Source organism: Eumetopias jubatus, unplaced genomic scaffold (assembly GCF_037043125.1).
Source record: "Eumetopias jubatus isolate StellerSeaLion01/CBP00866 unplaced genomic scaffold, mEumJub1_p1.0 scaffold_17, whole genome shotgun sequence".
NCBI lineage: Eukaryota > Metazoa > Chordata > Mammalia > Carnivora > Otariidae > Eumetopias > Eumetopias jubatus.
Genome location: NW_028274823.1, coordinates 10960 through 24053, shown reverse-complemented (window position 1 = coordinate 24053; position 13094 = coordinate 10960).

Sequence of the window (13094 nt, the reverse complement as noted above, 5' to 3'; positions counted from 1 at the left end):
GTAGTAGAGAACGGTATTAAAGTCTTACACGGGGGAGCTAAATGTCCATGCTCAGCGGACAATGCAAGGCAATATATGCCTGTATTCCCACCTATGTCGACACATCTAATGATAAAGATTTCTGTGTGGAACCGTCTGCGTCCATATTAAGCTAAGGATGAGTTTATACTGATGTCTCCAACCTGGTCCGCCACCACATGGAGATTGTGATCTACTCCCTTTGCTGATCTGTAACTTCCTACTCTAACAGTGACAAACCTGGCTCTCACCACCGGCCCTTTATTTAATTCATTGCTCCATTCCAGATTACAGATGTGGTGTTTTCAGAACTGTTAGCTACCACTCTGATGGCAGAGAACTTTATCAAATGGAGTCTACTGTGTACGTACAGTACATTTTTTCTTTAATCTACAGATTCCATTCATTTCCAAAGTTACTTAGGTCAGCACCTTTTGTCATACAACCTACAGTGAGGGTTTTTTCCCCCCATATGTTTCTAATACAGTTAGATTATGTGTCACGTTCTGTATTCCATTGAAGGGGAGGAAGAAATTTTCCTTTGTCCAAGGTTCTTATCGTGGGATGAGGAAAGAAATTGACATGAAACAGATAAGTGGGAGAAAAAAACCTAAAGTGCAATACTGTGCACATGGAGACCCAATAATGAACCTGAGGTCTAAAGAAATGACCAAGGAAGCCAGGTTTTATACTTTTTGGACAAAGAGTAACTACACCTGTGAAGACATCACAGGACAAAGAAAACTTAACCTTGGGAGCTTCGATTAGTAAGGAATTCTAAACAAAATTTGGGCTGGGGTCGTAAATTAGTAAAAAGTAACAAGGGTTGTTTATACAGCCTTATGGGCTCCAAATCTCCCATCTCTGGTGATGTCAAAATCTCTTTACCTCCTGGTATAGGGACACCTTCACATGGGAGATTGATTTCCTTTGCAGGGGGACAGAGGAGGGTCTAAGTGTCCTCATTGCATAGGCTGTCTCTTAAGTAACTTTTATTTAAAATGATCTGTATGTCAAAGTGGCAGATTTGGGGCAGCCTGCCCTTGGCCCCCACACCATCCTGTGACACTCCCACATCCTAAACAACTTACTTTCTGTAGATTATTATTTACTCTTTGGGATGTAGAAATGTTTGTATTTTTTAAAGATTTTATTTTTAAGTAATCTCCACACCCAACATGGGGCCCGAATTCACAACCCCAAGATCAAGAGTTGCACGCTCCACCAAATGAGCCAGCCAGGTGCCCCAAAAGGTTTGGGTTTTGTCAAATGCTTAATGGCAGGTATAAATCATGAAAATATCATGGAATTCACTCCCAGATCCTTATATCATCTCTAGTTTTGCCTTTTCCAGAATCTCCTACAAATCGGGTCACTCAGTGTGCAGCCTTTTCAGACTGGATTCTTTCACTTAGAAAAACACATGTAACGTTCATCCATGTGATTGTATGGAGTGATGGTTCATTTCTTTTTATTGCTGAATAGATTAACAGGAGAAAAACAAGTCAAAGTTTAATATCATGCATATGTCCTGTATTCATGGGAGATACCCAGGAAAATGGTGTAATTCCTTGAAGTGGCCCAGCCCTCACCCTAAATGCTATCTTCAGCTAAAGACCAAAAGATTTTGGGTGGTGGGAAGGCCAGTTAAGGGATGTTATCAGGTGAGCACAGTAAACGAGGGTATGGTTGTTACACAGCTTTAAGTCTGTGCCTTCTCTTTTGGTAAGCGTTTCTTGAGATTTAGTAATTCTGTTCCTGATACAGAGGGAGACAGGCTTACAAATGGGGTGTTCCTTTATAAGTGTACATGTCACTCACCAAATGGCAACTTTTACCCAGTTTTCAGAGATTCTCCCATGTCTGGCGTTTCTTAAAATTAATCAGCGCAAATATCCCTTGTGCAAAAGAGGTATATTTTGCATGGCATATTCTGCTTCCTTCACATGGATGCACTTAGTTTGCTTATGGATTCACTAATGGAAGGACATCCTGGTTTCTTTAAGTTTGTAACCATTATGAATGGAGCTACCGTGCATAACTGCATGTGAGTTTTTGTTCGGAAATAGTTTTTCAAAGCAGTTGCTAAATACTAGAAGTGCAATTGTTGGATCTTAACATGAGACTAACTTAGGTTTGGAAAAAATGGCCAAAATGTCTTCTGAAGGGACAGTTGCTGCCATTCCTCACCTTCCAGCAATTGGTGTTCTTGTTTTTGGAGTTTAGTATTTGTGATAGGTGTGCAGTACTGGCTGTCTCACTGTTGTTTAAATTTGTACTTTCCTAATGATGATGTCAAACATAATTTTGTATGCTTATTTTGTATCTGAATATCTTCTTTGTCCAGGCATCTGTTCAGATCCTTACCCATTATCAATTAGGATGTTTGTTTCCTTATCATTGAGTTCTGATAGTCTTTTGTATTTTTTGAATACAAATCTTTTACCAGATTTGCGCTTTGCAAATATTTCCTCCCAGTTCGTGGCTTGTCTTTTAGTTTTCTGAGCAAGGTCTTTCACAGAGCAAAAGTTTTTTTTTTTTTTAAGATTTTATTTATTTATTTGACAGAGAGAGACACAGTGAGAGAGGGAACACAAGCAGGGGGAGTGGGAGAAGGAACACAAGCAGGGGGAGTGGGAGAGGGAGAAGCGGGCTCCCTGCTGAGCAGGGAGCCCGATGTAGGGCTCGATCCCAGGACCCTGAGATCATGACCTGAGCCGAAGGCAGACGCTTAACGACTGAACCACCCAGGCGCCCCGCAAAAGTTTTAATTTTAGGAAGTTCATGTTATCAATTTTTTTCATTTGTGGATTGGCTTTTGGTGTTGTGTGTTAAAGCTCATCACTGAACCCAAGACCATGTGGATTTTCTTTTTTTTACTTTTTGTTTTTTGAAAGATTTTATTTATTTATTTGACAGAGAGAGAGAGAGAGAGAGCAAGCACAAGCAGGGGGAACAGCAGGCAGGGGAGAAGCAGGCTCCCTGCTGAGCAAGGAGCCCGACGGAGGGTTGATTCCAGGACCCTGGGATCACGACCTGAGCCGCAGGCAGCCGCTTCACCGACTGAGCCACCCAGGAGCCCCCTTTATTTTGATAGTTTTACATTTTAAATTTATCTACAATTTTAAATGAATTTTGGTGTAAGTTGTAAAGCCTGTGTCTGCATTTCACTTAATTCCGTACGGTTTCTAATTAATAGTTTCTATTTCTGGAGAAGTCAGGGGATAATTGGACTCCATTTCAGTTCGAATTTCCCAAATGTAATGGATTCAGCTGGACCCCAGAAGGGACAGGTGCCTCCACGCAACTGAGTGCACCTCATCCTGCACTGCCCCCACCTCCCGCCGGGAGGCGCCCGAGTCCCGCCCCGCGACCCGTGCGGGGCATGCGCGCTCAGCCCTCCTCCTCCGGGGCGAGGACAGGTGTTCCAAGGCCTCAGGACCGACCCACTGTGCTGATGCCAAAAGGTCTACCTGACAGTGGGATCATACAGGAGTTCTATTTTTAGTATTTTGGGGAAAATCCATCCTTTTCCCAGCATGGCTGTGCCAACCAAAGTCAATTCCGGATGATTTTTACCTATAAACCAGAGATTTTTTAAGAACTCCAGCAGAGAACATGAGGAGAACATTTTCATGACCTTAGACAGGCAGAGATTTCCCAGGATGCAAAGTATACTGACCGTAGGAACAAACCGGTGACTTAGAAACTATGAAATGAAGAACTTGTTCTCCTTCTTCCATTTCTGGCTAGTGTGCTGGTCTGTGGCTCGATCCCACCTCAGGCAGCTGGAAGGTTGACCTCCCAGGTCAGCTACCACTGAGATGGCTACTGTTTCTAGAAATTCTTTGGGTGTGGCCAGGTTTCCCCACCTGTGCACTGATCAAGTCGGCGACCTCTAACAGTGGAGCCATGGGTCCTCCAGGCATGGTCCCCCCCAATCCCCCAGTAAAGCCATCCCACTGAGGGTTTAGGGGGACGGGAGCTGCCCCTAGGCAAAACTGGAGATTCTCACTGTCCCTACCTGGCCTTCAGATGCTGCCTCTGGTGTCTTCTTGGAATCCTGACCTGTCAGTTTTCGGCAGCTGGTCCAGTCGTACCCTCACTTTCTGGGAGGGGGATTTGGTGGAATCTGCAGTGTGTCCTGCAGCCCCACCAGGATCGCTTTTTGAAGGCACATCGTCTGGGCCATCTGAGGACCCAAGACTGTGGGTCTGTGGCCTGGAGGGATTCTGAGCAGCGCTGGTGGGATGGGAGGGCTGCAAGGCCCAGAGGCAGGTTTCCAAAAGCTGTCTGGGGTCCCCGGCATCCTACCGTTTTCGAATCAAAGCCCTGAGATCTTTAAAATGCCAGCCACGGTACAGCATGGGCCACAAAAACAAATGTCCCTGTGCACCCACCCCACCTAAACTATTGGCCATTTCTTGTCACTTGAGCTGAGTATAAAGGATTGGGAGTTGGGGCTTGAGGGGGGATCCTGGGCCAGACTTTGTATTTGGGGGACAAAGGCCATCAGACAATCTTGTGCTGAGCCTGAGGATGGGGTCTGTGTGGAGACCCCAGCTGCAGGCACTGCTGTCCACTGATGCCCCCTCAGGCTGTCCAAGTGCCCCTGCTGCTGGGGGAGCACCTGCCCCGTCCTCTCTGCAGAGGGCTCACTCCTGCACCAGGTGCGCCTCCTCCTGCGAGTCACTGTCAGCCTGCAGCCTGGGAGGGTGGCTACCCAGAGTTCCTCCAGCTGCTGGGGGAACACCTGCCCCCTCCTCTTTGTCTGAGAGCTCTGTCCTGTACCAGGGGCCTTCTCTCCTGCCAGTCCCTGCCAGCCTGCAGCCTGGGAGGGTGGATACCCTGACAACCTCCAGCCCTGGGGACAGAGCCAGTGCGATGTGGTCTCCCAGCAGGTCTGAGCACCAGGCCCGTACATTGCTCACTCTCCTCCTGTGGGATCACTGTGCCACATCCTCCCTCAGGCTCCCTGGGCCCAAGTCCTCCTCTGCTCAGGGACCACTCCCTGCCCAGGCTCCACATGGTGAGACTGGGAGCAGGTCATCTGGACCTTCTGGACTCTCGCTTCCGTGCCCGTGACATGGGCACAGTGCAGCCTCACAGACTGCTCAGAGGAGACCCTGCGCAGGAAGACACAGGCCGCTGCAAGGGAGATGCCAAGTGACCCTAGAGGGAGCGCATGGGACTTGCACAAGCCCACCAAAGTGCTCTCCCCGGAGGACCTGTGGGACCCACGGCTGCTGGGTTGGCCCCCATCATTCCCCGGGTCATGAAGAAGCCGAGATCCATGGCTGTGCCCAAGAATCACCAGGACACCCAGAACTCATGAGGCGCTGTCCCCAGAGGAGCTATGGGACACACGGTATTGGGCTGTCCCCTGAAGGACCTGTGGGACCCGCGGCTGCTGGGCTGGCCCCTGTCATGAAGAAGCTGAGATTCGGGCCATGCCCAAGAATCACCAGGACACACAGAACTCATGAGGGGCTGCCCCCAGAGGCCATGCAGGACCCGCGGCTGCTGGGCTGTCCCCTGGAGGATCTGCGGGACCCGAGGCTGCTGGGCTGGCCCCCCATCATTCCCTGGGTCACGAAGAAGCTGAGATCCATGGCTGTGCCCAAGAATCACCAGGACATCTGGAAGTCACGAGGGGCTGCCCCCGTCTCCATCAGGGGGTGCTGCCTTGAGCGGAGCTGTCAGAGCAGATTCCTACTTCTGTCCCCTTGAGGGAAACTGTGGAGCCCAGCACTGCTTGCACGGGCACGCCAATGCCCCAGGCACCCCTGTGCACAGGAGGCCTGCCTGGGGGCACACGTTCTTCTCTTTGTGGTCACTACATTTTGATCATTTCGGGGTCATTTGCAACTGTGAGCGGCTCCAGTTTTATGTCAGAGGTTTTTTTGTGTCAATGCTGAGCAACCATCTTTAAAAAGAAAAATTGAGGGAAAAGGTTTTCTCTCTGGTTCTAAACAGACATTGCCTGTTGGGGCTGGGAGCAGCCCTGTAGCAGCCATGGAGTCAGAACAGGTGCTGGCCGGGTCTTCCCTCCCAGTCCTTACACCTCACCGCAGCCATGGGGCTTCAGGGTCAGGGTGCGCCGAGCCACCTCTCAGACCCCCCAGTGCCCTCACTACCAGAGGCCTTGGCCGTGGCCACTAGCTCGGCCTCCAGGAGCGTGGAGCCCTCTGGGCTATATAAGGTTCCTGCTTTGGTTTTAAATGGCTATTTCTGGGCGCCTGGGTGGCTCAGTTGGTTAAGCGACGGCCTTCGGCTCAGGGCATGATCCTGGAGTCCCAGGATCGAGTCCCACATCGGGCTCCCTGCTCAGCAGGGAGTCTGCTTCTACCTCTCACCCTCTTCCCTCTCGTGCTCTCTGTCTCTCATTCCCTCTCTCTCAAATAAATAAATAAAATCTTAAAAAAAAAATTGCTATTTCCGTGCTGGTATTTGTGAAATGTGGGCACTCGCTCCGTCTGGATGCACGTCCCCTTGGGATTCCTCAGTGCCCACCAGTGGGTTTGCACTTGTGCACTTTCTCTGGACCAGCTGCCTGCACTGTGTCTTAGCAAGCACTTACTGAGCTCAGTCACCCAACAAGGGGCAGAGCGTGAGAGCGAGAACTAAGATACAGGCTCCCTGCTCCTGGGCCCTCCAGGGGTTTGTGACGGCCCCGACGTCCTGACTCACTTCTTTTGTATTGTGGTATAATGGACATACAGTTGATACCATGAAGCGCGTTTCAGTGGCAATAAGTATATTCCCTGTTCTGCACCGGCTACTTCCGGTCCATTGCCACAATGTTTTCATCATCCCCAACTGAACCTCTACCCATGAGACCCTAACCCCCCATTCCCTTTCCCCAGCCCTGGCACCCAGCAGCTCCTTCCACCTCTCTGATGGGAATGCTCTCCATCCCTCACAAGTGGGGTCCTCCAGTGTCGGTCCTTTAGGGACTGGCTTATTTCACATGGCATAATGGCCTCAAGGTCTGTCCCTGTGAGCCTGAACCTGACCCCGCTTTTCCCCCAAAAGTGTGGCTCAGCCCTCTCCTCTCTGAGCCGAACCTCCTCAGTCCCCTCTGTTCCCCTCACCTTCCTCCTCAGCCTGAAGATGATCCCAGCCAGTCTGCAGCTCTGAAGACCTGTTCAGTCCGGATGCCAGGCACATACCCCAGGGGCCTCGGGCCTCACCTATGCCCCATCTGTCCACGTCAGGTGCCTGCCCCCCTCCCCCAGCTGACCACCTGCACCTCCCACAGGTGTCCCCATCTCAGGAGAGGGAAACACCAAGTCCAGACCCTTGGAGTCCTCTGGGACTTCTTGCTTGCTACCAACTTTCCCAGTAGTGAAGTGGCTACTGGAGGACATTCAATGTCCAAAACATTTAAAGGCATACGTGAGTCTCTGCTGCCTAAGGCAATGGATAACAGTTGGGGCAAATAGAAACCAGGCAGAATCACCGGAAGAAAGGCTGAGGAATGAGGAGCTTTAGGGAAGAAGGGTCTGGAAGCTCTGACTGCCCCTACCTGACCTTCAGATGCTCCTCAGTTACTCCTGTGCCTCTGGTATCTTCCTGGAACCCTGACATGGCTGTTTTCAGACAGCTCGTCCAGCAGCACCCTCAGTTTCTGGGAGGTGTATTTGCTGGAATCCATAGTGTGTCCTGCTGCCCCACCGGGATCGCTTTTTGAAGGTGCATCGTCCGGGCCATCTGAGGAGCCAAGACTGTGGGTCTGTGACCTGGAGGGATTCTGAGCAGAGCTGGTGGGATGGGAGGGCTGCAAGGCCCAGAGGCAGGTTTCCCGAAAGCCGACTGGGGTCCCCGGCATCCTGCCGTTTTTGAATCAAAGCCCTGAGATGTTTAAAATGCCAGCAATGTTACAGCATGGGCCAGAAAAGCAAATGTCCCTGTGCACCCAACCCCACCTAAACTATTGGCCATTTCTTGTCACTTGAGCTGAGGTCAAAGGATTGGGAGTCGGGGCTTGAGGAGGGTCCTGGGCCAGACTTTGTATTTGGGGGACAAAGGCCATCCAGACAAGCTTGTGCTGAGCCTGAGGAGGGGGTCTGTGTGGAGACCCCAGCTGCAGGCACTGCTGTCCACGGATGCCCCCTCAGCCTGCCCCAGTGCACCTGCTGCTGGGGGAGAGCCTATCCCCTCCTCTCTGCCTGAGGGCTCTCTCCTGCACCAGGTGCCTCCTCCCCTGCTGGCCACTGCCATCCTGCACCCCGGGAGGGTGGCTACCCCGAGTTCCTCCAGCTGCTGGGGAAGCACCTGCCCCCTCCTCTCTGCCTGAGGGTTCTCTCCTGCATCAGGTGCACCTCCTCTCCTGCCAGTCACTGTCAGCCTAGAGCCTCGGAGGGTGGCTACCCTGACACCCTCCAGCCCTGGGGACAGAGCTGCTGTGGGTGAGATGCGGTCTCCCAGCAGGTCTGAGCACCAGGCCCACATAGTGCTCACTCTCCTCCTGCAGGCTCACTGTGCCACATCCTCCCTCAGTCTCCCTGGGCCCAAGTCTTCCTCTGCTCGCGGACCATCCTTGACCCCGGCTCCACATGCTGGGACTGGGAGCAGGTCGTCTGGACCTTCTGGACTCTCGCTTCCATGCCCGTGACATGGGTAGAGTCCGGCCTCACAGACTGCTCAGAGGAGACCCAGCACAGGAAGATGCAGGCCACTGCAAGAGAGATGCCAAGTGACCCCAGAGGGAGCACACAGTCCTTGCAAAAAGCACTGGGCTCACGGGACCCAGCGTGGGATGTGGGCATCAGGCCAGGGGGCACAGGGAGTCCTGGTGGGGGTGGCCCTGGTGGGGAGGCCATGGAAGGGTCCCAGAAGAGGCAGGAGACAAGGAAGACGACAGGATAGAGCTTCCCAAGGAGGTTGATGGAAGGATCAGAGAACCGCAGAGACCCTTGGGAAAACTCAGAGGCCCTGGAGATGTTGGCTGAAACGTGTCATTTGGTCAGAAAAGTTGGGTCACAACACCCCAGTCCACACTGGATGATTTACTCTTTGTTGGTTCTAGGAATCAGTAGGTACCTGCCATTAGAACTCACATCGCATGAAGTCTAGGATATACTTACTTTTCATCACTTTTCAGGACTAGATTTTTCTAGAGGAAGTGCTAAGCATGGGTCTCTCCATTCTTTGTGCAACTGGCCGGTGTTTTCAGGAGCAGATTCCTGGTGCTCATCACCAGTGCTAGCCCTGAGGACTGCCCCCGTCACCTCCCACAGTGGACGTGACCATGTGGGTTGGGGGGTGCTCACTGATGAAGCCCCAGTGCTCAGTACACAGCAGGGACCCCAGATCCTCTGCTGAATGAGGGAGGAAGGAGGGAGGGAGGGAGGGGGAGGGAGGGGAGAGTTGGAGGTGGGGAATGAATGAGGGAGAGAATGAATGAGGGAGGGAGTAAAACCACAGAAGCTGGGTCCATAAATCAGGAGTCCTTATTTGGGGTGAAGTCCGAGGGCATCACAGCCTGGGCCCTGGATGGTGGCTCAGGGCACGTCCATCTGTCCTCCCAGTGCTGACCTTCCTTCTGCTTGGACCCGCTGTCATCCTGGATCCTCTCCCCCTTCTCCTCAAACAATTCCCAATGTTCCCAGGGGCAGGGTGGCGGGAGGGGTGGGTCTCAGGAGGGGCTTCCCGGATCCTGTGCCCCGGATGACACCGGGACAGTAGCTGCAGGGCATTCTATCATGAGGACTGGGACCGTGGATCCCATCCATCTCCTTGGGCATTAGTGCTGTTCCATTCCCTGCTCTCTCCAGCACCGCTGTGATGAACAATCCTGACAATACGTGTGTGAAAAACCGAGGCAGAGTTTCCGGGGCTGAGGCCGAGGCTGAGGATGGGTGCACCTGTGGCCTGGGATGGGTGCTGCTCACTGTTCTCCCAGACAGGGGTGCCCGTCACCCTTCTCTCCAGGGGACCTCTACTTCCTCATGTTCTCCCCAGGGCTGCTGGTCCCCAGACCAGACACCTGCCAGTCTGAGGGTGACCAGCGCTGCCTCCATAGGGTTTCCTTTGCCGGAGTCCTTCCCCAGGAGCTCCCGCATCTCTGACCCATATTCCCTGCGTGCCTATCCTTCCGCCTTGGACTTGCATGTGTTTGGTCTCCGTCCCTGTGGAACCCAGTGACTTGGAGCGTGGTTTGGACCAGAGTCAGGTGAACCCTTTCTCTGGCCTTGGGTTGTGAGCAATGCTTTTGCCCTTTGTGGTGTGTCTTCCAGCTTTCTGCATTTCCCTGGTTTCTGTGTGGGTCTCAGGAGGAACCAGCCCTGTCCTGTCTGGGTTCAGGCTGTGGTGTCCCAGCAGGACCAGGGGTCTCGGCCCCGAGATTGTGCCCATAATTCCTAAAGTGGTCTCTATGATTCCATCTGATGTGTCATCCTTCGGGGATTTCAATATCAAATAAGGGAAATTTTATGACAAATAAACACAGAAGAAAACGAGTCCCCTTTGAAAATAGGGGGGCAGACACAAAGGCCCCTATTGTGTGATTCCACTTACAGAAACATCAGGAATAGGTAAAGGAACAGAGAGAGAAAGCAGCTTAGGGGTCACCGGGGTCTGGGCTGCAGGAGAAATGGGCAGGGAGGGCTTCTGGTTCGGGGACTCCTTTGGGGAATGAGATATCCTGCGGCAATGTTCTGGGGTGTGGTGGCACAGCGTTGGGCATGTACTTAATGCTCAAGACGTGTTCAATTGAAAACAAGTAATTTTATTTAAAACAAATAATAAACAGTATATAGGACATGGAAGGATAAAATAACAGTTAATATGTACCAGAGAGAAAGAACACAGGGGGAGGGGATGAAACAATCGGGCGGGGTCTCGGGTTCCAGGGATGGAACTAAGGGTGATTGTACAAGGAGCTCTCCCTGCAGGGCTGTGGGCTCTGGATGTGGCTGTGGGAGCCCTGCAGGAGCAGGAGTAGGGGCAGGGCTCAGGATAGGGGCAGGGACAGGGGCAGGGGCAAGGGGAGGGACAGGGTCAGCAGTAGTGGCAGGTGCAGGATCCAGGGCAGGAGCAGGGACAGGATCTGGCTCAGGGGGAGGAACAGGACCCCTGGCAGGGGCAGGGGAAGGGGCAGTGGCTCTGGCAGGAGTACAGACAAGGGCAGGAGCAAGGGTAGGATCTGGGTCAGGGACAGTGGCTCTGGCAGGGGCAGGAGCAGGAACAGGGGCAGGGGCAGGAACAAGAGCACAGGCAGGGGCTGGGGTAGGGGCAGAGGCAGGGGTAAGGGAAGGGGCAGGAGCCAGGTCAGGATCTAGGTCCGAGGCAGGGGCAGGGGCTGGGGTGGGGGAAGGGGGAGTGGCAGGAACTGTAGCAGGGGCAGGGGCAGGGGCTGGGGCAGGAGCAGGTGCCAGTTCTTCCTGGACAGCCCCAGGCTCTCCGTGGGCAGGTGCCGGGTCACCTGCCGGCTCCTGGTCTCCTCCTGAAGTCACTGCAGGCACCAGCCCTCCCTCCAGATCGGGCTCTGGCTCCTCAGGTGGTGGAGCAGCTGTGAGAGGAGAAAAGCTCACCCATATGCCTGCTCTCCGTGGGCCTTTGCAGAGAGAGAGCCCAGCCCAGGGTCTCCCAGAGAAGCCACAGCCGGGAAGGAACCTTCACGGGGACGTCTCCCCAACTGCAGTCCACCCGCTGTGTGCTCTGTGCCCAGTCGTTGCTCGTGGCCCCACACCAGCCTCTGGGAGCTCCTCCCTTGTGGGGCTGCACCGACCCGTCCCCACACACCACAAACACCCAGCCCCACCCTTCTCACCCTCGGCCTCGGCCTCCATGGGCTCCGGCTCCTGGACCACTGTCCAGTGGACGACCACCTGGGACGGTGGTCCGCGTGGTGTCGGAGGTCTTGCCTCGCAATCCCCAGCACCTGTTTCTTGGGATGCCTTTGGGGTCACCCCCTCTGTCAGGGAGGAGGGCACGTCCGCCAGCTGCCTCTCCGTGTCCTCCGTGGCCTTCTGCAAAGACAGGGACCGGTAGCCGGCCCCAAGGCATCACAGCCCTGCCCGGCCATCCGCACTGTCCTCCTACCCAGTCCCCACCCCCATGACCCCTCTTTACACACACACTCACATACACACGCACACACACATGTGCACACTCACACACACACACACACAGGGAGGGCACCTGGGGCTACACAGGTCATCAGAGCAAGTGGGGCTGGGTGGCCGGCTCTGGGCCTCCTGCTGTCACCTTTCTGTCCTTCCGACCAAATGGCCAGAGGCGGTGGGGAGTCCTGACATGAAATCCCCAGCGGGGGACAGCGTCCTCAAGGTGCGCCTTCTTCCACCTGCAGCCTCGGGACCTTGGCAGGCAACACGTGAACATTTTGCCATTAAGATCTCCAATGAAATGAGCTGGGCAGGGGGCTGTCTGTGGAATGTGGGTGCCTGGTTACCGGGGTTCCAAATTCTGTTGGGCTCTGTTGTCAGGGAAGTGAGGTCACCACTGCCTGGGGTCCCCTTACCCAACTTCCTCCTCACACAAGAGCCCCCCGAGGGACCCCCTCCCCCACTGCGGAATGCTCACCCTCCCCCCATGCCCCATCCATACAGTGACACCCTCACAGCCCACCCACAGCCCCGGGAGGCCTGGGTGCAGCCGGTGTCCCTGCTGTGAGGACACAGAGCTGGGTTCAGACCAGACTCCTGCGCATGCCCAGGGCTATGACCCTGGACAGACCCCGTGCCTCTCAGGGCCTCCCCAGGCTCCCCATCTGCACATCGGGGTATTCTGGCTTCTAGTTCTAGGGATGCCATCAGGGGTAGGACCTCTACACATGTTCCGTGCCTGCTATCACAGGAGGCTGGTGCATACTTGGCAATGCAAGGATGAGCCAAGTAGCTGGGCTTGGCATGGGGCACAGCTCAGTGGGGCTTGGGTGTGCTCTGGGGTCCAGGCAAAGCCACCCCCCTCCTGCCTGTGTCCCAGCCCCCGTGGGAAGGTAGTAATGAACTGATTCTGACCTTGTCCTCTCACAACTCAGACTTCCAGGGGCTCCCATTAGGGTTAGTCTCAGGTCCCAGGGCCTCGTCTATGCCCGTGTGCTGGGCAGT